Consider the following 26303-nt stretch of genomic DNA (forward strand, 5'->3'; position numbering starts at 1 on the left):
TAGGAAAGAGATTAAAAAGCAGGACCTCAAAGGTAGTAATCTCCGGATTACTCCCGGTGCCACGAGCTAGTGAGTATAGAGATAGGAAGATAGAGCAGATGAATGCGTGGCTGGAGAGATGGTGCAGGAAAGAGGGCTTTAGATTCCTGGGACACTGGGACCAGTTCTGGGGGAGGTGGGACCTGTACAGGCCGGATAGGTTGCACCTCAACAGAGCTGGGGCCAATATCCTCACCGGGGGGTGGGGGGGGTTTGCTAGTACTGTTGGGGAGAGTTTAAACTAATTTGGCAGGGGGATGGGCACCAGGATGTAGCATTAGAAAGGAGAAAAAGTGCACAAAGGATTGGGAGAGACAGATAGCACTAGAGAAAGAAATAGTACGGTATTAGATGGGGCCAGACTAAGAGAGAATACAAGAAGGTATAAGATAGGTTTACAGTGCATGTGTGTAAACACACAAAGCGTGGTAAATAAGGTTGGTGAGCTGCAGGTGCAAATAACCACATGGGAATATGATGTCGTGGTGATAACGGAGACCTCGCTCAAAAAAGGGCAGGATTGGGGACTAAATATTCCTGGATATAAGGTGTTCAGGAAAGATAGGGAAGGAAAGAAAGGAGGTGGGGTGGCAGTATTCACTAAGGAGAATGTTACAGTGCTGAGTTGAGAAACAATAGAGGTGCCATTACACTACTAGGTGTATTCTATAGGTCGCCAACTAGTGGGAAGGACATAGAGGGGTAAATTTGCAGGGAAATTACAGAGAGATGCAAGAAGTATAGAGTAGTGATAATAGGGGACTTCAACTATCCTAATATAGACTGGGATACAGGAAACTCTCTTTTTACCAGCACCTAAATAACCGGAAATCTCTCTTAACCGGCAATATTCAGGAGTAGATTCAGGTAAGCTTTACTTCATATTAGTGGCCGTGTAACCGGGGTTCCTGGATCTGTGGCCGTGTAACCGGGGTTCCTGCACTTGTTGCCATGCAACAGGGATGCCTGGAGCTGTGGCCATGTAACCGGGGTTCCTGCATCTGTTGCCATGCAACAGGGACGCCTGGATCTGTGGCCGTGCACGGGGCTCTCGTACCTTAGTAAGTATACCTCTCTGTAATCCGGACTTTTTGATTAACCGGCACCACGCCGGTCCCGTCGGTGACGGATAAAAAAGAGTTTCCTGTAGTAATAGTGTAAAGTATCATAATATCATAATATCATAATATCACAGTATCATAAGGTTTAGATTAGCTATGGAAAAAGACAGGGAGCAATCTAGAGTAAAAATACTTAATTGGAGGAAAGCCAATTTCAGTGGGTTGAGAACGGATCTGGCTCGGGTAAATTGGAATCAAAGATTGGCAGGCAAAACTGTAATCAAACAATGGGCTGCCTTTAAAGAGGAGATGGTTCAGGTACAGTCGAGGTACATTCCCATGAGGGGGAAAGGTAGGACAACTAAAGCCAGAGCTCCCTGGATGATGAAAGAGATAGAGAGTAAGATGAAGCAGAAAAAGGGGGCATATGACAAATGTCAGGTTGAGAATACAAGTGAGAAACAGGCTGAATATAGAAAGTTCAGAGGGGAAGTGAAAAAGGAAATAAAACAGGCAAAGAGAGAGTATGAGAATAGATTGGCAGCTAACATAAAAGGGAATCCAAAAGTCTTCTATAGGCATATAAATAGTAAACCGGTAGTACGAGGAGGGGTGGGGCCGATTAGGGATCAAAATGGAGACCTACGCATGGAGGCAGAGGGCATGGCTGAGGTACTAAATGAGTACTCTGCATCTGTCTTTACCAAGGAAGAAGGTGCTGCCAAAGTCATAGTGAAAGAGGAGGTAGTTGAGATACTGGATGGGATAAAAATTGATAAAGAGGAGGTACTAGAAAGGCTGGCTGTACTTAAAGTAGATAAGTCACCAGGACCGGATAGGATGCATCCTAGGATGCTGAGGGAGGTAAAGGTGGAAATTGCAGAGGTACTGGCCATAATCTTCCAATCCTCCTTGGATACGGGGCTGGTGCCAGAGGACTGGAGAATTGCAAATGTTACACCAATGTTTAAAATGGGTGCAAGGATAAACCCAGCAACTACAGGCCAATCAGTTTAACTTCAGTAGTGGGGAAGCTTTTAGAAACAATAATCCGGGACAAAATTAACAGTCACTTGGACAAGTATGGATTAATTAAGGATAGCCAGCATGGATTTGTTGAAGGCAAATCATGTTTAACTTGATTGAGTTTTTTGATGAGGTAACAGAGTGGGTTGATGAGGACAATGCAGTTGATCTGGAGTACATGGACTTCCAAAGGGCATTTGATAAAGTGCCACATAATAGGCTTGCCAGCAAAGTTGAAGCCCATGGAATAAAAGGGATAGTGACAGCATGGATACGAAAGTGACAGGAAGCAGAGAGTAGTGGTGAATGGTTATTTTTCAGACTGGAGGAAAGTATGCTGTGGTGTTCCCCAGGGTTTGGTACTGGGACCACTGCTTTTCTTGATATATATTAATGACTTAGACTTGGGTGTACAGGGCACAATTTCAAAATTTGCAGATGACACAGAACTTGGAAGTATAGTGAACAGTAAGGAGGATAGTGAAAGATTTCAAGAAGACATAGACAGGCTGGTGGAATGGGCGGACATGTGGCAGATGAAATTTAACACAGAAAAGTGTGAAGTGATACATTTTGGTAGGAAGAACGAGGAGGCAATATAAACTAAAGGGTAAATTCTAAAGGGGGTGCATGAACAGAGAAACCGCGGGGTATATGTGCACAAATCGTTGAAGGTGGCAGGGCAGGTTGAGGAAGCGGTTAAAAAAGCATATGGGATCTTGGGCTTCATAAATAGAGGCATAGAGTACAAAAGCAAGGAAGTTATGATGAACCTTTATAAAACATTGGTTTGGCCTCAACTGGAGTACTGTGTCCAATTCTGGGCAACTTTAGGAATGATGTGAAGGCCTTAGAGAGGGTGCAGAAAAGATTTACAAGAATTGATGAGGGACTTCAGTTACATTGATAGACTGGAGAAGCTGGGGTTGTTCTTAGAGCAGAGAAGGTTGAGAGGAGACTTGATAGAGGTGTTCAAAATCATGAGGGGTCTCGACAAAGTAGATAGCGAGAAACTGTTCCCATTGGCAGAAGGGTCAAGAGCCAAAGGACACAGATTTAAGGTGATTGGCAGAAGAACCAAAGGCGACATGAGGGAAAACTTTTTTACGCAGCGAGTGATTAGGATCTGGAATTCACTGCCTGTAAGGGTGGTGGAGGCAGATTCAATTGTGGCTTTCAAAAGGGAATTGGATAAGTACCTGAAGGAAAAAAATTTGCAGGGCTGCGGGGAAAGGGCGGGTGAGTGGGCTAGCTGAAGTGCTCTTGCAGAGAGCCGGCACAGGCTTGACGGGCCGAATGTCCTCCTTCTGTGCTGTAACCATTCTATGATTCTATGAAAGCACTCCTTTGAAGCACCATGGGACATTCTACTACGTTAAAGGCTCTATATAAATGTACGTTGTTGTTAAAGTCCAAAATAAGATCTAATGTAATGTCATTCTGCTGCCTTATGCGGACAAGGTTCCAGTTTAGCACAAGATAGAAGCAGGTGCTGCAATAATCTAAAAATGGTGTTTTCTGTTTAGGCTACAAATACTACCTAGATATCTGTGCAAGTGAAAACACTATCTGAGAGTTAGTGAGCGAGAAGTCACTTACAAAATTAATCTGAAACATAGGAGCCAAAAATATCTAGAGTAAAAAGTGCAGCAGAAATCCATAAACATAAAAATAACATGGAGGAATAATAGATCAGCAGCCATAAAACAGTGCCAAATGACACCACAGGTCTGACTGTAATGTGTAGCTCTGTTAAACTGTTGAAATATTACATCTAGATACTGAGTGGGAGTTCTCTATATTGTATAGGGTCGTACTGGTGAGAGAACAGGAATTGTTTGCAACTAACTGACAGCCTGAGGTCTGTCAAAGTCAAGGATTTTGCACAAAAGGTCTGTCTCTGCAAGTGACAATCTTCATTTGGGTTCCTTTCTCTGTGACTACTTTATCTCCCAGTTCTGCTAGTTTTTGTTACTGAAGACCAGGCTTCATCTCTGCCTTTACAATGAACTTTAAATCCTTTGAGAGTGAATATATTCAAGCCCAGTGTATTGTCTATTCCAACGTTCTCCTGGTTGGCCTCCCATCTTTCCACGCTCCATAACCTTGAGCTCACCAATACTCTTTTGCTCGTGTCTTAACTCACACAAGTCCCCTTCACCATCACCCCTGTGCTCACTGACCTGCATTGGCTCCCGGTTCAGCAATACCTCAAATGTAAAGTTTTCATCCTTGTGTTCAAATCCATCCATGGCCTTGCCCTCCCCTATCTCTGTAACCTCTTCCAGCCCCACAACCCTGCTCCAACTCTGCACTCCTCCAACTCTGGCATCTTGTGCTTCCCTCACTTCTTCGCCCCACCATTGGCGGTCATGCCTTCAGCCGTCTCGGCCCTATGCTCTGGAATACCCTCCCTAAACCTCTTCACCTCTCCACTTCTCTTTCTTCCTTTAAGATGCTTCTTAAAACCAACCTCTTTGATCAAGCATCTGGTCACCTGTCCTAATGTCTCCTTCTTTGACTCGGTATCAATTTTTGTCTCATTACATTCTGTGAAGCTCCTTGGAATGTTTTATTAAGTTAAACACGCTATATAAATGCAAGTTGTTGTCACAAATGTATCAATTATCTCTGAATGGTTAATAAATGAATTATTGATTGATTTAAATGTTTTAAAATGTTCTAATTGAAACAAAATTATGTTGATTATGATCTATAGAGCTGATTAGTGGACATAAACCTAATGTTTTCTACATACAGTAGTTCAGGTCTTTTTTCTTCTTCCTACTGTATAAGGTTCCTTGCATGACATTATTTCCTGGCTGTGTAATTGAGCAACCAGCCTTGTTCCAGAGTTTTAACAATGTCGCTCCATATCTGGGATCAACCCAAACTGATTCGAATAGGTTTTTCCTTGCTCCTTAATGGCCACATTAAGATGAGATCAGGAATCTTGGGAATTAGCTTTTTTCCTGATGGTATATTACAGTATTGGTAGACCAACTTTAAAACTTTATACTTACCAAACCCAATTTCTGATGATATTAGCAAGATGGTCTCTGTATCTAAAATAATTCACTTGTACAATTTTATTTAGGATTCTAGTTTATTTTGGTGTATTCCTCATGCTTCAAGATGTGATACATCTTGCAGAAAAAAAGTGTGTTGAACAACATAACTTGCAACACGCTCCACTTAGGTTAATGTTCTGCTACTAATTTCTTTCAAAGATGTAAACTGTAGTAACTTTGTTTAATAAGTTGAGGGTAATTTTATTCCAACCCACCGGCGAGAAACTGGGAAGATCGGATCGGCCATCTGTTTTCTACCCCAGACGATTTTATTTTAAAAATCGAAGAGGTACAAATTTGTCTTGGGCAGTAATGCAAAATGGGCACCAGTGAATCGGCAGTCTGTTTCACACTCCACCTGATTCTCCTGGAAAAGAAAATCGGGCGGAGTGTGAAAGAATTTTCACACAAGGACTGGGGAGATACTGGGACATGTAATAGAGCCACCTTGTGGGCTACTGATGTATATAATAATAAAGTCATGTGCAGTACAGTTCTTACTGGAAGCCATGTTGTGCTGTTGTATATATATGCTGTGTCTCAAGATATCACAGGACACAGTTGTCAACTGTTGCGAGCCAGTAATGGTTTGATCCCTACTTCCAAACGTTTCTTAATCTGTGTCATTGTGACTGACCATTTAGCCATATAGCTGCAGATGTGCCCTGTAGGAATGAGTCAGTGTACCAGCTACAGTTGATAAAATGATAAGTGACTCCTGCACGTGGATTGTGGTGCACACAGTAACAGTAAAAGTCTAATGAACTAATATTGCCTGTCAGAACATACGTGAAAAGCACCAGCTAATGCTATCATGCCCTTGTTCAGCTTAATCAGATCAAGCCAGTCACTGGGGCAGTCTTACCTTAAACTCACATCTTTCACCTTTTATTACAGTAAACAGTATCACTCACATCTTTCACCTTTTATTACAGTAAACAGTATCACAATGTACAGCGCAGAAAGACCAGAAATTGCATTTTCTTCTCTTCCTCTTTTTTTCTTAGATCTTCCAATGCGAGCCACTGTCCCTGGTGAAGAGAGGGAACATTTAACCAACTCTCAACAATGCCACATTTATACTGGTTGCTATAAGCTGCATCAGAGTCAATTTTCCTCCGCTCCCTGCAAGATAAAAAATCTTATATTAGGAATTGCTTTTAAAGGGATTAATCTTTCCACGCAATGGAATGCTAACAAATTAAAACCTCCAAGACCATAATTTTAGTCCCTTTCCATGTTACAATGTTACTGAAATAATTAGGACTTTTCTGGCTGAAAATTAAGTCATTAGTACTTCTGATCAGTTCTAACAATGCTTTCTGAGACTGGATTGGAGAATCGGGTGCGGAGCTCAGCTTGTTCGATTCACGCCACTCCTGATTTTCCAATTAATAATTTTAATTACCAGAAAATGCGGGGTGTGACAAATTGGGCATACTGACAGGAACAGTAGCATAGTGGTCATGTTCCTGGATTAGTAATCCAGAGGCCTGGACTAATGATCCAGAGACATGGGTTGAAATCCCACCACGGCAGCTGGGGAATTTAAATTCAGTTAATTAAATAAGTCTGGAATAAAAAGCAAGCATCAGTAATGGTGACCATAAAACTATCGGATTGTCATAAAAACCCATCTGGTTCACTAATGTCCTTTAGGGAAGGAAATCTGCCATCCTTACCTGGTCTGGCCTATATTGTAGTGTCCGTGTGTAGATAAAGACACTGAAGACAGGAGTTGGTTCATAGGTATTTACTAAGCAAATCTGGGGGGGGGTTTCTAAAGGATATACACAATACACAGGCTTATATAGCCCAAGTGGCAATTACCGGCATTACGCACACCTGGGGCTCTTAAAGGCACATACACCATAATTGCTCTTAAAGGCACATACACCACAATTCCTCCCCTTCTAGCTAACTAGTACATCATATTTTAAGTAACTATTAATTACATGTTATATGCAAAATAATATACATTGCTGTATTAATTAATTATAAGTTAGTCTCTCAGGAGGCTTCCTGACTCGGTCCGGATAACGCCTCGGGGGTGTAGTAGTTTCTGGTGGTGTAGTAGGTTCTTCTGGCAAGGCTGATTCGGCTTGAAGGCCAGTGTCGGGTTCATCGGGCTCCAGTATCACCGGATCGGAGGTAGATATGGGTATCTCTACTTCATCGTTAGATGTATAGAGTGGTGGTGTAGGTTGTCCCTTTTCGGATGACTTGATGATTTGGTCAGCATGGCGCCTTATTATGCTGTCTCCGATGTCCACGGTATACATCAGTGGTCCTAATCGTGTGCAGATAGTTCCAGGCTGCCATTTCTCGGTACGGTAGTCCCGGGCCAAAACCGGTTGGCCTATCTGGAAGGCCCTAGTTGGCCTTTCATTCATGCCCTGAAACTGCCGGTTCTCCACGTCCCTTCGGATGTTGGGCTTGACCAAATCCAGCCGGCATCTTAGGTTTCTATTGTAGAACATCATGGCGGGAGTTTGGTTAGTAACCATATGCGTTGCATTCCTATATGCAAATAAGGAGTTATCCACCTTGTGCTGAAGTTTTATGTCTTCATTGCCCATGGCCTTGATGGCCTTCTTGAAGGTCTGGACAAACCTTTCAGCCAATCCATTGGTGGCGGGATGGTATGGGGCGGACGTGTAGTGCTTTACCCCATTGTTCTTTAAGAACTTTCTGAATTCTTCGGACACAAATTGCGGTCCATTATCAGAACATATCTGCTCCGGCAGCCCATTCCTGGCAAATATGGTCCTTAATACTGTGATGGTTTTTTCCGTGGTGGTGGAGGACATCTTTATTACCTCCGGCCACTTGGAGTGTGCATCAACTGCGATTAAGAACATTGAGTCCATAAATGGACCAGCAAAGTCGATGTGCACCCTTTGCCAGGGAGATGAGGGCCACTCCCATGGATGTAGAGGGGCCTGTGGCGGAGCATTTTGGACCTTCTGGCATCCTAGGCAGCTCTTGGTCATGTCTTCGATGCCTCCATCGATACCTGGCCACCATACAAACGCCCTAGCTAGGTTCTTCATTTTCACTCCACCCAGATGCCCCTCGTGAAGCTCCTTTAGCACTTTATCCTGGAGTTTGGGTGGAATCCCCACTCTGGATCCACACATCAAGGTTCCTCGGCACACTGACAGCTGTTCTCTTCTTTGCGAGAATGCTGGCAACAGTGGTTCACCATGTGCTGGCCATCCCTTCACTGTTAAATCGTAGACCCGTGAGAGAGTAGGGTCATTTCTTGTCTCCCTTTCAATGGCAGAATTTGTCACCGGTAGACATTCCACTATGGTAGAGTGGAATATCTCTACTGGGTCTACTGTAGGTGCCTCTTCTATCGTTGGCAACGGTAGGCGTGATAAACCGTCAGCATTCCCATGCTGTTTTGACCCTTTGTATTCAATGTTGTATTGGTGTGCCCCTAGAAAAAGGGACCACCTCTGTAGTCTTTGTGCCGTCATAATGGGGACACCATTTTTAGGGTTGAATATGGAGATGAGGGGTTGATGGTCAGTCAGCAAGGTAAATTTTTGTCCGTGTAGGTAATGGTTGAATTTCTTCACTCCCCATACCAGGCTGAGCGCTTCCCTGTCTATCTGGGCATAGTTACGCTCAGCTGAGTTCAATGAGCGTGACGCAAAAGCTATCGGCCGTTCCGAGCCATCAGGGAATCTATGGGACAATACCGCTCCTATGCCGTAAGGGGATGCATCGCACGCCAGTCTGATTGGTAGTGATGGGTTGTAATGAGCCAAAATTTTCTCGGATGTGATTAAATCTTTACATTTATGGAAGGCACGTTTACAGTCTTCGTTCCATTTCCAAATCACTCCTGTCTGTAGAAGATCATTAAGAGGGTGTAGAATAGTTGATAAGTTCGGTAAAAATTTATGATAGTAATTTATTAATCCCAGGAATGACCTTAATTGTGAAACATTTTCAGGTGCTGGGGCTTTTATAACTGCTTCAATTTTTTCAGGTGACTTATGCAACCCTTCCTTATTAATTATGTGGCCACAATATGATATCTGATTTTGGAAAAATTCGCACTTCGGGCAATTTGCTCGTAGGCCCCGTTCTTTCAGCCTAGTGAGCACCTGCTCCAAATTGGCAAGGTGCTCGTTGTCGTTTTCTCCTGTTATAAGGATGTCCTCTAGGTAGCATTGAGTCCCCAGAATCCCTTGCAGGACTTGCTCCATAGCTCTTTGCCAGATAGCTGGAGCTGATGCTATTCCAAAAACCAGTCGATTGTACTGGTACAGGCCTTTGTGTGTGTTTATTGTGAGATACTTTTTAGAGGTCTCCTCAACCTCCATCTGTAGATATGCCTGTGCCAAGTCAATTTTTGTGAAACGTTTTCCTCCGGATAGTGAGGCGAAAATATCTTCTATCCTCGGAAGAGGATACTGTACCGTGTGAAGGACCGGGTTTACAGTCACCTTAAAGTCCCCACAGATGCGAATTTTTTTCTGTTCGTCAGAGTTATTTTTCAATGTTTTTTTCATGACTGGAACGATGGGTGTTGCCCATTCGCTCCAATCTATTTTGGATAATACGCCTGCCTTTTCCAAATTCTTCAGCTCTGCCTCGACTGCCGGACGTATTGCGTATGGCACCGGTCTTGCCTTAAAAAATGTTGGAATTGCTGTATCTTCCACTTTTATTGAGGCGGTGATGCCTTTCAAGGTTCCTAGTTTCTCTTGAAACACTTCTTTGGCGTTGGCCAAGATGTCTTTTAATCGTTCAGGTATGATGTTATCATTGTTTTTTTCCTTACTGGTCACCGTCAGTGCCTGAATGGAGTGCCAGTCTAAACGTATCTTCCTTATCCATTCACGTCCCAACAACGGTGGACCACCATCTTGTAGAATGTATAAATACAACTTTTGTATTTCTTTGCCGTTGTATACCACAGGCACCCTTATTTTTCCTTTGGGGTAGACTTTCTGCCCCGTATATGTTTTTAAGATAATGGATGTGTCTTTTAGAGGTATATGCGAAAATAGCCTCTCGTAATCTCGTCGATTTATTACGGTTAGAGCTGATCCTGTATCTAGCTCCATTTTAACTGGGGACCCTGCTATTGTGAGGGTAACCCAAATGGTTTGGTAATCCTCTTTGGCAAGTACATTATGTAATTTGAGACAGCTTAGTCTCTTGTTTCCGGAGTCGCTATCGCTATTCTGGTCTTCGGAGCTATTGTCCGTCATCATTTGTACCTTCCTGTACTTTTCTTTATTGATTTTTTGTTTTCTGTCAGTGGGTTTATTTTGTCCAGATTGGCATACCCGTGCAATGTGTCCAATCTTACCACATTGCCTGCATGCTTTGCCCTTGAACCAGCAGTCCCGCTGGTTATGGGTGGATCTGCCGCAGCGATAACACCTTCCGAACTCCTGTGTCATTTTATGGGTGCCGAAGTCCTGTGTCTCTTGTTGTATCTCTGCAGCTCCTTTTGCTGCTGCTTCGTATGATACAGCCATACTGAAAGCTTTGTCCAATGTTAAATCTTTTTCAGAAAGCAGTCTTTTTTGTGTTCCTTCACTTAAGAGACCGCAAACAAATTTGTCTCGAAGATAATCCGATAGTCCTGCTCCGAATTGGCAGTACTTTGATAGCTTTCTTAATTCGGTTAGGTAATCAGCGTTACTTTCATTCTTGTGTTGATTTCTCTTGAAGAACTTGAATCGTTCCGCTATCAGCAGCGGTGTTGGGTTTAAATGCTCCTGCAGGGTATCAACAATTTCTTTAAAAGTCTTGTCCTTTGGTTTGGCTGGAGTGATTAAATTTCGTAACAGCCCGTATGTCTTCGCGCCCATTAAGTTCAGAAGTACTGAAGCTTTTTTTTCATCTGTTATTCCATTTGCAGTGCAATAAACCTCTACTCTTTCCACGTATGTGGTCCAATCTTCTATTTCGCCATCAAAAGCCTCAATATTACCAGATTTAGGCATTTCAGAAAAGATATGGCGCTTCCCGTGCTTTTTTTCACTCTCTGTAGCAACGATATGGCGCTTCCCGCGCTTTCCTGCCGCTGCTACCGATAACAACGCTGTTTTACTGTGGTTTCCGTTTATTCACTGTTGGAGACTCGCTCCCGATGGAGGTCTAAACGCTGACCTGCTTGCCGCGCCGGCCGTCTCGCGAGTGCACCCTCCCAGTCCGTTATTGCTTGCCTCCAATTTCGCTGCCTGTCTCAGCTGTAGAGCCCGTCGCTGGAGCTCCAGCCTGACGCCCAGGAAGGATTAGCGCAGTACCTGTCACCAGCTTGGCCAGCTGGTGAAACCACAGTTTCTCTTACTTCCTTGAGTCTTCTGGACGCTGGAGGAATCGATGTCCTTGAGGTGCTGCCGAATTGCAGGTAAGTCCGTTTCCACTTCGTCGCCACTGTAGTGTCCGTGTGTAGATAAAGACACTGAAGACAGGAGTTGGTTCATAGGTATTTACTAAGCAAGTCTGGGGGGGGTTTTCTAAAGGATATACACAATACACAGGCTTATATAGCCCAAGTGGCAATTACCGGCATTACGCACACCTGGGGCTCTTAAAGGCACATACACCATAATTGCTCTTAAAGGCACATACACCACATATATGTGACTCCAGACCCACAGCAATGTGGTTGATTCTTAACTGCCCTCTGACCTGGCTTAGCAAGCCACTCAGTTGTAACAAACCGCAACGAAAAGCAATAAGAATAAAACCGTACAGACCACCCAGCATCGACCTCAGCACCGGCTTCGGACAAGGCAACGGCACACCCAGCCCAGTCGACCCTGCAAAGTCCACCTCACTAACATCTGGTGACATGTGCCAAAATTGGGAGAGACTAGTCAAGCAACAGCCTGACACAGTCATACTCACAGAATCATACCTTGCAGCCAATGTCCCAGACTCGTCCTTCACCATCTCTGGATATGTTCTGTCCCACCGGCAGGATAGACCCACCAGAGGTGGCGGCACAGTGGGGAGGGGGTGGCGCTGGGAGTCCTCAACATTGACTCTGGACCCCATGAAGTCTCATGGCTTCAGGCCAAGTATGCTGATTACCACCTACCGCCCTCCCTCAGCTGATGAATCAATACTCCTCCATGTTATACACCACTTGGAAGAAGTACTGAGGGTAGCAACGGTACAGAATGTACTCTGGGTAGGGGACTTCAATGTCCATCACCAAGAGTGGCTCGGTAGCACCACTACTGACCAAACTGGCCGAGTCCTGAAGGACATAACTGCCAGTCTGGGCCTGCGACAGGTGGTGAGAGAACCAACATGAGGGAAAAATCTACTTGACCTCGTCCTCACCAATCTACCTGTCGCAGATGCATCTGTCCTTGACAGTATTGGTAGCAGTGACCACCACACAGTCATTGTGGAGACGAAGTCCCATCTTCACACTGAGGACACCCTCCATCGTGTTGTGTGGCACTACCACCGTGTTAAATGAGATAGATTCAGAACAGATCTAGCAGCTCAAAACTGGGCATCTGTGAGGTACTGTGGGTCATCAGCAGCAGCAGAATTGTATTCCACCACAATCTGTAACCTCATGGACCAGCATATCCCTCATTCTACCATTACCATCAAACCAGGGGACCAACCCTGGTTCAATGAGAAGTGCAGAAGAGCATGCCAGGAGCAGCAGCAGGCGTACCTAAAAATGAGGTGCCAACTGTAATGATATCAGCAAATAGTGATGGTATTTGCCTGTTTGATTATGATGCCTTACCAGCATATTTGCCTGTTTGATTATTTATGCCTGACCAGCAGAGGGCATGTGAGAGAGACAGAGTTTAGTTTTAGTTTCATTTTAGATGGATCTCGAACATGGTGTCTCCTGTAATGCTGTTAACTGAGTTGTAATACTTTAGATTAAAAGACATTCTCTTTCATGAATGTGTCGTCATTGAACCCACAATACAAATCGATACATGGTGTCAGAAGTGATTGAAAGAGATGAAGAGGAAAAATCTGAAGTTAAATCAGCTCTCCACATATTAGCAAGCCAAAAGAGAACATCGTTACTTACCATTGGAGAATAGCTAACGAAGTGGAAAAATGGAAGGTTTACACCCACCGGCGAAGCTTCAGTTGACAGGTAATGTGGCTGAAAATTGGAGAAGGTTCAAACAACGTTTGGAGTTGTATTTAGCGGCAATCGGAGCTGACGAGAAAAGTGATAAAATGAAAGCGTCAGTGTTCTTACATGTCGTGGGAGATGAAGCGCTGGAGGTGTATAATAACTTCACATTCGCTGCTGATGGAGACAAAATGAAGCTAGATAAAATAATGGAACAGTTTGAGGCCTACTGCATACCTAAACGTAACGTGACGTTTGAGAGGCACAGATTTTTCACATGTGTACAGAAAACGGGAGAGACTATTGATCAGTATGTGACTGAACTGAGAAACCAAAGCAAAACGTGTGAATTTGGGGGACTGACAGACTCGCTGATAAAAGACAGACTGGTGTGTGGTATTCCAGATAATGGTCTAAGAGAAAGACTGCTAAGAGAGCAAGATCTAGACCTGGGAAAAGCCATTGCACTGTGTAGGGCTACAGAGGCTGTGAAATTGCAGGCAAAGGAGCTGTTCAGTGACAGTAGCTGCAACGTGGATGCAGTGAGTAAGAACGGACACAAACCGTTTAACAAAAAGAGCGCCAATGTGAAAAAAGAGGCGTGGCCAGCGAACAAAAATGAAAGGGGCAATCGAAAGTCATGTAGTCGATGCGGTACACAGCATCCACCAAAAAAGTGTCCAGCATATGGTAAAACATGCAATAGATGCAACAAAAACAACCATGATGCCCGTTGCTGTAAGAACCAAGCGCAACAAAGCACGGTCCATGCAGTAGATGAAAATGAGATAGAGGAGTTCTATGTAGATGTTGTGTCTGAAAACAAAGAAGAAAATAGAGACTGGATGTTGACACTAAAAGTGAATGACATACACATTCCATTTAAATTGGATACTGGAGCACAAGTTAATGTGATATCAGAGGCTGATTTTAAGAAAATTAGACCCAGACCAAAGATACGTGGAATAAAAGTGAAAGTGACAGGATACTCAGGTACTGATATACCGGTGAAAGGAAGATGCATTGTCAAAGTAACACACAAGGACAGAGAGCACACGCTAGCATTAATCGTGGTGCCAAAGGATGTGCAAGCCATACTAGGTTTAAAAGCCTGTGAGAGACTGAACCTGGTAAAGAGAGTCCTCGTTGTGGAAAGCGAAGGAGAGACAGTCTATGATGAACTCATGAAAGAGTACAACGACCTATTTCAGGGTCTAGGCTGCCTTCCAGGAGAACACACGATCAGAGTAGATAAAAGTATGCCAACGGTCATACATCCATGCAGAAAAGTTCCGTTTGCTCTTCAAAAGCAACTGAAGGCAGAGTTGGACAGGATGGAAAGCCTGAACGTGATTCAGAGGATAGATGAGCCAACTGAGTGGGTGAGTTCCCTCGTCGTTGTGGACAAAAAGAATGGAAAGCTCAGAATTTGCCTGGATCCAAGAGATCTAAACAGAGCAATAAAGAGAGAGCACTTCAAGCTTCCTATACGTGAGGAAATCATGTCACAGTTTGCAAATGCAAAGTATTTCAGCAAGTTAGATGCATCATCAGGATTTTGGCAGATGAAACTGGATGAGGCAAGTTCAAGACTGTGCATGTTCAACAGTCCATTTGGCAGATACAGATTCCTAAGGTTACCATTTGGCATTGCCTCAGCTCCTGAAGTGTATCACAAAACTATCCATATGATCTATGAGCACCTGGAGGGAGTTGATACATCAATGGATGACATCATAGTATGGGGAACCATGAGAACTGAGCATGATGAGAGACTGAAAAAAGTGCTGAAAGCAACAAGGAAAACAAACCTGAAGCTGAATAGAGAGAAATGCCAGCTCGGGGTGGCAGAACTGACATTCGTGGGAGATATCCTTAGCAGTGAGGGCATCAGACCAGATCCCAGAAAGGTGTCCGCCATTGAGAATATGCCAAAGCCACAATGCAAAAAGGACGTGCAGAGGTTTAATGGAATGATCAACTACATGGGTAAATTCATATCCAACCTCTCAGAAAAGATGGCGCCACTGAGACAACTAACTGAAAAGAACATAGAATGGGAATGGAATCATGAGCATGAGAAGTCATGGAGCGATCTAAAGAAACTGCTCACAGAGGAACCAGTTCTGAGGTTTTATGACCCAGCGAGACCCATCAAGATATCATCAGATGCATCACAGAGTGGGCTCGGTGCCGTTCTTCTGCAACAATATGACTACTGGCAACCTATTGCATATGCATCGCGCTCAATGACAGACGCGGAGACGCGATATGCTCAAATAGAAAAGGAGCTGCTCAGCATCACATACGCCTGTGAAAGATTTCACCAGTTTGTGGCAGGACAAGCAATCAGTGTAGAGACTGACCATAAGCCCTTGATTGCATTGTTCCAATAGCCACTAAATAGCTGTCCGCTTAGAATACAAAGAATGATGATCAGGCTGCAACGCTATACACTGAATGTTGCGTACACACCGGGTAAGCTGATGTATACAGCAGACACGTTGTCCAGAGCTGTTGACCCAAGTTAGCCCGCAAACACCAAAATGGATGAAAAAGTGAACGCCTACATGGGCATGATCCCAAGTGCACTGCCCATAGCAGATGCAAAAATGGAGCTCATAAAAACTGAGACAAACAAAGATGAAACAATGAGACGACTGAGGAAAAGCATCTTGGATGGATGGCCCAACATGAAGCAAGACTGCTCACCTGACATGGTAGAGTACTGGAACTGGAGGGTGGAACTATCAGTGGTCGAAGACATCATCTACAAAGGAAGTAAAATAGTTATCCCAAAGAGTCTGAGAAAAGAGATGCTAAAAAGGATCCATGGAGGACATCTGGGAATCGAAAAGTGTAAGAAAAGAGCACGAGAGGTGATGTACTGGCCACGAATCAACCAAGATGTGACAAATGAGGTGTCAAACTGCACAATATGCCTGAAATATCGAGCAAGCAATCCGGTAGAACCACTAAAGCCACACCCAGCGCCAGACAGACCTTACCAGAAGGTGGGCGCTGACCTATTCGTATGTCAAGGGAAGGACTATCTTGTAGTCACAGACTATTACTCCCTGTATCCAGAGGTTTGTAGACTGTACACCACCACTGCAGATGCTGTGATAACATGTATGAAAGCCATATTCTCCAGACATGGCGTGGCAAGCGAGGTCTTCACAGACAATGGACCCCAGTTTTACAATGCAAGTTTCCGACACTTTACCAAAGAGTGGGACTTTGTCCACACAATGTCAAGTCCTCACTTTCCACAGTCCAATGGACTAGTGGAAAAATCGGTCCAGACAGTGAAAAGACTGATGTACAAGGCAAAAGACAGTGGAACTGACTTCTACCAGAGCATGCTTGTATACCGCACAACGCCGCTCGAGTGTGGTATGTCACCAGCCCAACTCCTTATGGGACGTCGGCTAAGGTCAAACCTACCCATCCCGGAGAACCTCCTGAAAACAAAAGAGGGGGAGAAAGTGAGGAAGTTCAAAGAGCAACAGAAAGAAAAGCAAAAGTACTACTATGACAGAGGAACACAAAACCTACCTGAACTCCACACTGGTGACCAAGTAAGGTTCAAAGACAAAACAAACATATGGACTCAGAAGGGAACTGTCCTGAGTGAAGTTCAACCAAGATCGTACACCATTCAGACAGATGAGGGTGCTGTTCTGTGAAGAAATCGTCGAGATCTTCTCATGGGACCAGCCACAGCAGGTCAAAAGACTGATACTGTTGAACAACCTGATCACACAGCAGGTCAAAAGACTGATACTGTTGAACAACCTTATCACACAGCTGAGAACTCATCATCTGAGGCAACAACTCAGATTCAAGGACAATCAATCAGAAAATCCTCAAGACGCGTGAAGCCTCCTGAGAGACTCATTGAGCACGTTTAAGGACTCTTGTTATAGAAGGAAGTAATGTTATCTTATTCTCTCTTCAAGTTCTAGTGTATTTACATATTTCATGTGAACACACAAAACAAGGTTAACTAACCTTGATAATGATAATGATAATGTAAGTTCATTAAGTGTTACAGTTAAAATGCAGAGTAATACAAAGAAAACATGTTGTTAGATAAAAGTAAAATACTTTTGTTTTAAGAAAGGGAGATGTAATGATATCAGCAAATAGTGATGGTATTTGCCTGTTTGATTATGATGCCTTACCAGCATATTTGCCTGTTTGATTATTTATGCCTGACCAGCAGAGGGCATGTGAGAGAGACAGAGTTTAGTTTTAGTTTCGTTTTAGATGGATCTCTAACATGGTGTCTCCTGTAATGCTGTTAACTGAGTTGTAATACTTTAGATTAAAAGACATTCTCTTTCATGAATGTGTTGTCATTGAACCCACATACAAATCAATACACCAACCTGGTGAAGCTGCAACACAGGACTACATGCATGCTAAATAGCAGAAGCAGCATGCTATAGACAGAGCTAAGCAATCCCACAATCAACGGATCAGATCAAAGCTCTGTAGTCCTGCCACATCCAGTTGTGAATGGTGGTGGACAGTTAAGTAACTAACGGGAGGAGGAGGCTCCATGAATATCCCCATCCTCAACGATGGTGGAGCCCAGCACGCGAGTGCAAAAGACAAGGCTGAAGCGTTTGCAATCATCTTCAGCTAGAAGTGCCGAGTGGATGATCCATATCGGCCTCCTCCTGAGGCCCCCACCACCACAGAAGCCAGTCTTCAGCCAATTCGATTCACCCCATGCGATATCAAGAAATGGCTGAGCGCACTGGATACAGCAAAGGCTATGGGCCCTGACAACATCCCGGCTGTGATGCTGAAGACTTGTGCTCCAGAACTAGCCGCGCCTCTAGCCAAGCTGTTCCAATACAGCTACAACACTGGCATTTACCCGACAATGTGGAAAACTGCCCAGGTATGTCCTGTCCACAAAAAGCAGGACAAATCCAATCCGGCCAATTACCGCCACATCAGTCTACTGTCAATCATCAGTAAAGTGAGGGAAGGTGTCGTCGAAAGTGCTATCAAGTGGCACTTACTCACCAATAACCTGCTCACTGATGCTCAGTTTTGATTCCACCTGGACTACTCGGCTCCAGACCTCATTACAGCCTTGGTCCAAACATGGACAAAAGAGCTGAATTCCAGAGGTGAGGTGAGAGTGAGGTGACATCAAGGCAGCATTTGACTGAGTGTGGCATCAAGGAGCCCTAGTAAAATTGAAGTCAATGGGAATCGGCGGGAAAACTCTCCACTGACTGGAGCAATACCTAACACAAAGGAAGATGGTTGTGGTTGTTGGAGGTCAATCATCTCAGCCCCAGGACATCTCAGGAGTTCCTCAGGGCAGTGTTCTAGGCCCAACCATCTTCAGCTGCTTCATCAATGACCTTCCTTCCATCATAAGGTCAGAAGTGGGGATGTTCACTGATGATTGCACAGTGTTCAGTTCCATTCATAACTCCTCAGATAATGAAGCAGTTCATGCTCACAAAACCTGGACGACATTCAGGCTTGGGCTGATAAGTGGCAAGTAACATTCGCACCACACAAGTGCCAGGCAATGACTATCTCCAACAGGCGAGAGTCTAACCACCTCCCCTTGACATTCAATGACATTACCATCGCCGAATCCCCCATCATCAATATCCTGGGGGGTCACCAATTACCAGAAACTTAACTGGACCAGCAACATAAATACTGTGGCAACAAGAGCAGGTCAGAGGCTAGGTATTCTGTGGCGAGTGTCTCACCTCCTGACTCCCCATAGCCTTTCCACCATCTACAAGGCACAAGTCAGGAGTGTGATGGAATACTCTTCACTTGCCTGGATGAGTGCAGCTCCAGCAACACTTAAGAAACTTGAGGACAAAGCAGGACAAAGCAGCCCCTTGATTGGCACCCCATCCACCACATTAAGCATTCATTCCCTCCACCACCAGCGCACCGTGGCTGCAGTGTGTACAATCTACAAGATGCACTGCAGCAACTCGCTAAGGCTTCTTCGATAGCACCTCCCATACCTGTGACCTCTACCACCTAGAAGGACAAGGGCTGTAGGCATATGCAAACATCATCACCTGCAAGTTCTCCTCCAAGTTACACACCATCATGAATTGGAAATATATCGCTGTTCCTTGATCGTCGCTGAGTCCAAATCCTGGAACTCCCTCCCTAACAGCACCATGGGAGTATCTTCACCACACGGACTGCAGCAGATCAAGAATGCGGCTCACCACTACCCTCTCAAGGGCAATTAGGGATGGGCAATAAATGCTGGCCTTGTCAGCAATGCCTACATCCCAAGAACGAAAAAAAAATACTGGCCTCCTTGTCCAATTCTCCAGTCCGAGGTCCCATCGAGTGAGACTTCACATCAGGAGCAGAGTGTCTGGGGTAATTTTCACTTTTGTCAATGGTATAAAACGGGCAATACATCCACCACATTTAAGTCAATGGAAAGGAAAAATGGGCGGGTGAGTCATAGGGCATGACCACAGTGGCTGAGGCAGCACTGGGTGCTCCTCAGGTGTTTGAGTAGAGGCTGCATTGTCAGAGCATTGACACCGCCATTGACTTGCACCATATCTGAAATAGCAGTGTTTAAAAGGGTCATCTTGTTAAGTATGTGTATTGTATTGAACAATTAACACAAAGACTTAAACGTATAACTCAAACAGGTCTTTACTGGTTGGAGGTAGGGACTATACATAGGTCTTTACTTCATGCCCACAGGCGGGAACTGAGGGGGATCAGTACCCACAGTACTATTTATACCCCTATGGCCAGGAGTGGTACTGCGTATCACTACGCCCAACAAGTAGTGCAGTCCTGTCCATAGGTTCAAAGTAGCACACATATTACATACACAACATTCCTCCCTTCCTAGCTTTACAGTCATCTCCCCATTTAACATAACGTAATAACATATATACATATATAACTTCAGGTTTACATAACAGAATAACATAGATACATAGATAACTTCATGTCAAAAACAGATCACAGATTCAGTCTCTGCGGAAAACAGTTCACAGATTCAATCTCTGTGGTGTAGTCGGTTCACGTTGCTGGAGTGACTCATTCAATAGTCCTTCCATGGATTTAACAGTTTGAACTTCCGAACTGAATTGGCTCCGTTCGGAGGGACCACGTGTGTGATCTGGTAGAGGTGATAATGGTTCAGATGGGTCATCTTCTGTTTTTACTTTTCCTTTTCTGCTTCTTGGAGACTCTCTGGGCTCCATTGTCAGCTGCCACAGCTGCCAGCTGCATGCGCAGTTCCTCCTTCTCTTCCTCCTGTTTCCGTCGTAGAGCCAGCTTCTCCCGATGTTCCGTAGACTTTTGGTGCTCCTCCATGATTTCTGCACTTTGGGAGTCGAAGTTACAAGCTGGGCAGGACAGGACATCGTAATATTCGGTGTCGTCCTGAGCTAGACCAGTGAGAGGGTCGTCTATTTCCTCCATACCCAGCTGGACGTTAGCCAGCTCTTGTTCCAAATCCAGACATCTTTCCTGAAGAGACTTCTTCATGTGTACCTCTGCATCCAGCTTTTTCTGGGCTTTCAGCAAGTCGTTTACTAGTGACCTCATTTGTGATTTTAATACTTCAACTTCCTTTGGAGATTGATTGATCGGACTATGCAATCCCTCTACCGGAGCAGCTGTTTCAGCGGTCTGTTGTTCTACGTTGACGTGAGTCAGCGTACTTTTGGCATCCAAGGGCTGCTCTGTTGCAGTCATCTCAGTCTGTGTTGCCACCTCAGCTCTTCCAATAACCTTTGAGAGCTCCGAACCCCTTTCGTTTGAATATTGAAGTTCATGTTCAAGTTTTTCCCATTTCAGAGTCCTGTCCTTCAGCATATGCAGGAGTTGGCTGACCGTTAACTCCTCTGACATCAGACGTTTTGTGTGCTCCTGCTCCATTTTCTCCATCAGCTGCTTCTGTTGTCTTTCCAGATTCTCCAACTCTATATCAAAGAACTCTTTCGTTGCATTCAACTCTTGCTCAAAACGGCGAAGCATTTGTTCTAATTGCTGTTGTAGTTTGAAATGGAGTTGAGTTCGAGCCCGGTGTCCCTCAGAAATGGGCACATCAGTAGACTTGCCAGACTCAGAATCCACAGTTAAACTATGTTGTTGTTGCTCAGTGGAATTCTGTGCTGAAACTTTGTCTTTTGCACCTGAGTTGGGCTTACCATCATCCGTTCCAGAGTCTGGGCCGACTATCTTCACCGAGTTCTCACTCGTTATTGTTTGTAGGAAATGCCAGTCCATATTCATTTTCCTAATCCACTCCCGTCCTAGTAGTGGAGGACCTCCTTCAGATATCACATATAAGTCCATTATTTGACTGTCTTCGCCCTTGTGGACCACTGCAACCTCTATTTTCCCGATGGGGTACACTCTTTGCCCCGTGTATGTTTTCAATATAATCCCCGTATCCTGTAGGGGAATATGTTGGAATAACTTTCCGTAATCTTTCTTATTTATGACCGTCAATGCCGATCCAGTGTCCAATTCCAGTTTTACTTGGACTCCTTCTATCTGAAGAGTGACCCAAATTGTCTGGAGGTCTGCACCCTTACCAGCGTTGAGTACTCTTAAGCTAGCCAGTTCATTACAGCTTAAGCTAGCCAGTTCATTACTGCTAGCGTCTGAATCGGACTCCTGTTCGGTCACCTTGTGTACCTTTGCGTATTTTCCTTGCGGTGACTTCTTGTTGCTGGTCTTCTTCCCTGACCTGCATACTCTAGCTATATGTCCAAGCCTACCACAAGTTCTACATTCTTGGTTTTTAAACCAACACTGGTTCTGATCATGCGTTGTCTTTCCACAACGATAACATTTGCCAGAACTCACACCCAATTTGTGTGCACTGAGCTCCGGTGACCGTAGCTGCATTACTGCCGTGCCTCTCGCTGCGGCTTCGTGTGCTGCTGCCATAGTGACCGCCTTCTCAAGCGTCAGCTCATTCTCCTCGAGCAGTCGCTTTTGTGTATCCTGTTTAAATAAACCACACACAAATTTGTCTCGTAATGCAGCTGTCAATCCCGTTCCAAACTGGCAATATTTCGCTAATTTACGCAATTCCAGCAAATATTCAGCATTGCTTTCATGCTGTAGCTGCCTTCTGTCGTAAAATTTAAATCGTTCCGCTAGCATCAGCGGCGTGGGGTTTAGATGATCTTTCAGGACAGTAACAATCTCATCGAACGTCTTATCCGCCGGTTCATCTGGTGATAACAGGTGTTTCAATTGCCCGTACGTCTTCGCACCCATTAAATTTAATAATGTTAGAGCTTTATCTTGGTCACGAATTTTATTGGCCTTACAATAATTTTTTACTCTTTCAACATATATGGCCCAATCTTCGAGGTCACTATCAAAGGTGCTAATATTCCCGTGTTTAGGCATTGTAGATTTGCAATTTCTCAGATTTTCTTTTCTTTACTTGTTATCAAAGATGGCGGCTTCCCGCTCTTGCCGTCGTCCTCCGCCCACAAAATGGCGGTTTTCCCGCGCTTGGCGGTCTTCACCCGTCCCCCGACGCCGTCTCCCTTCAGCCCTCGAGTGCGGCCCTTATCTTCGCCGCGATCGATAGCCCGCGCTGTGCACCGCGACTCTCGCACCTTGAGCTTCTGCAGCCGCCGCGCCTTTCAGTCCGAGTGCGGCTCTTATCTTTGGTCCCGATCGCTGGCCCGGCTGCGCCCCTCACTTCAAAGCGGCCCGGCCCTTATCTGCCGATCGCTATCGCCCTACCTCTCTCTCTTCCCCAGTCCTGTCTTTACTCCGGTTCACAAGCTGATGGAGGCTTCAGGGTCCTAATGCCTGTCTCTTCCAGTCGCTGGAAGCTGTCAGGATTTCTGCTGCCCTTCAGTTTTGAGTGGGGTGTTGAGGATTGAAACCTCTCTTCAACTTCCTGTCTTTGGACGAAGCCGCCTGGAATAACTGCCGCAGGGTAAGAGCCTGACTCGTCGCCAGTGTTAAGTATGTGTATTGTATTGAACAATTAACACAAAGACTTAAACGTATAACTCAAACAGGTCTTTACTGGTTGGAGGTAGGGACTATACATAGGTCTTTACTTCATGCCCACAGGCGGGAACTGAGGGGGATCAGTACCCACAGTACTATTTATACCCCTATGGCCAGGAGTGGTACTGCGTATCACTACGCCCAACAAGTAGTGCAGTCCTGTCCATAGGTTCAAAGTAGCACACATATTACATACACAACACATCTGACATAAAGAAAAAGGGGCATAAATATAAGATAGCCACTAACAGATCAAATAAGGAGTTTAAGAGGAATTTATTTACACAGGGAGTGCTGAGATTGTGGTACTCACTACCACATGAAGTGGCTGAAGCAGATAGGATTGATACATTTCAGGCGAGGCTTGTGCATACACGGGAGAGAAGGGGATAGAGGGATACAAAGGGTGGCAGGGTGGGAAGAGGCCATTAGAGTGGGAGGAAGCTTGTGTGGAGCATAAACACCTGCATAGACCTGTTTGGCCAAATGGCCTGTTGCTGTGCTATAAATTCTATGTAATTCGAGTTTGTTGATTTCTATAACAGATATTTATAACAATTTTTTAAATTCCTGCACTCAATGCAGCCTCTGTCCAGGGTATAAATGATGAGATAGTTGGCCTGGTTGAGATGGAAAAGTAATAGGTTTGACCCCACTGCAACCTCCACCCACTGTTCAAATCAATAACCTACTATTTCAGTTCAGTTAGGGAGCCAGATATGTTCTACCTTTTAAGTAACTTATACTTAAATTACCTCATGACTGTTCCTGTGCCATTTGACAGGACTGTTTAAGACACCAGAACCCGGCAGAGGCAGATAAAGAAGGAAACAGAGCATGACAAAGAGGCAGAGAAGAAGCTGCCAGTTTCATTGAGGCTGATCGAACTCTGCTGAGTGTATTATTAAACAGGAGAGACAGGGTGCTGAGTGTCCGTGGCAGGAAACCTACCAAAAAAGTCACTTGTGCATATGGAGGGAGGTGGCACTGGCACTGAATCTTAACTCTCTCACCCCCAGGACTGCAGATCAATGCCTCAAAATGTTCAATGACCTGACCAGTACACACAAGGTAACAGACGTCATGGGCGGGATTTTCATTGAGGAGTCGGGTAGGAGGCGGGACTACAACTTTTGGGGTTGTAGTCCTGCCTCCATCGAGTTAAGGGCCACCCGGCAACAGTTGACGTCACAGATTGAAATTTCATCTGTCAAGACCTTTTGACAGATGAAATATAAGCGTTTCACAGCTGTTTGCTGACAATCTGTACTCCAGGTTAATTCCTTCCTCTCAGGATGATTTAGAGATCGCCTCGGAACAGAAAGCAGAGGCTGCAGATTTTGACATTCTGCTTTCTGTGCCGGTGAGATGAGGGACTCCCGAGACCTGAAGGAAGGAAGGCTGTAAAGGTAAGTAAAGGTTAGTAGAACTTCTTTAAACACTTTACACAGACCAAACACACTTACCTCTGCACTCATGTACCCATCACTCACCTGAACACCGGACATCTCGACCCCTCCAAGCCCTTCATCCTGACGGCCCGCCTCGCTAATTTGGCGTGGTTTGGAGCCAACAGGAATCCCACATTTCAACAATGAAAATAGGGATTAGGCTAAAAACTGCCTGTTAACTACCTGTTAACAGGCAGTTAATTGGCACTAATCCCCTTCCCGCCTCGGGGAGGCGGGTCCCAGTGCAGGGCGGGTACCCGCCTCTTTTGAAACTGGCATGGAGGCGGGTTGGGGTCGGGACCCCCGATTTCGGGAGTTTAATCCCCCACACGCCTCCAATCCCGACTCCACGGCCCAATGAAAATCCAGCTCCATATCTCTCCCTTTTCTTCCTTGGACATGCTATCAGCACCCTCTAAAAGTAACATCTGTATAACTAACCCTTCAGGATGAACTCTGCTTAAGGGGGGCACTAACTTGGGATTTGGCTACCCGTCTCCCCTAACAGCAATTACTTGCATACACAACCCTAAAATCTCTTCCTCCTCTTTAACAGGGTGATACCCCCACTTCTCTTATTTCAGCTTCTCCATGTCACTTGGCGCACACTCCTCAAATGACAGCCTTGACCTATTTTATTTAGAGACCCTCAGGTTGGCAGAGAGGTTGGGTGATTGGAAGGGAGAATGGGGCAATCGGGAGGGGGCCAAGTGGGGGCCAGCAACGGTCCTCCATGATTATTTTGATACATGGTTTTAAAAAGATGAATGATTCTTACTTTTGTTCCCTGCCTTGTTCAAATCAGGGAATCCACACGTAACTTTGAAGAGAGAGAGTGTCAGACCAGATAGCCTCCATAGAACCTACGAACAAAAAATTAACCACACGTGGACTTTGATTTGAGATGTGTGTAGACTGAATTGCCTTATTTTAGGATACATTTTTACTATGTTCAATTTAATAATGTAGTTTACACTAGTCAGCATTTAGTTATCTGAGAACTACACCACACCCATTTTTCCTGAGGGGCAGCCTGCTCTATACTGTTGAATGACCACCTAACATTGTAAATAGTGTGAATGAGATATTGGTCCAGAAATTCGGGTCGGGGGCTTCCCGAGGGTGTAAGCCCCCAACCTGCACTTACCTAGCGCGCCGGCCGTTGTGCTGTGGGCCCCCGTGGAATTCCGATCCTGGGCCTGCTCCAACTGCCAGCGCGCAGTGCTTGCATATCCCAGGGGTGCAGTTAGTTCGATGTGTCCCCTAGGATCACGTAGGCCATGGGGAGCCAATCGGAGCAGGGAATGCTTCATTCATAAGTTTGACAGGAAGTGCTGTCAAACTTATAAATACTACGAACCCCAAAACATCACTAAATCTTCAAATAAATTTTTAAAAAGCATCACATTTTTTAAATAAACTATAAATAACATGAAATAACTATTTTAAACAATAATTTAAATATTTGAAAAAAGTAATTTTATTTTCTAACGGGGCTAAAAATAAACTTACC

Source organism: Somniosus microcephalus, chromosome 10 (genome assembly GCF_052327205.1).
Source record: "Somniosus microcephalus isolate GS21.2 chromosome 10, FLI_Smic_1.0, whole genome shotgun sequence".
Lineage (NCBI taxonomy): Eukaryota > Metazoa > Chordata > Chondrichthyes > Squaliformes > Somniosidae > Somniosus > Somniosus microcephalus.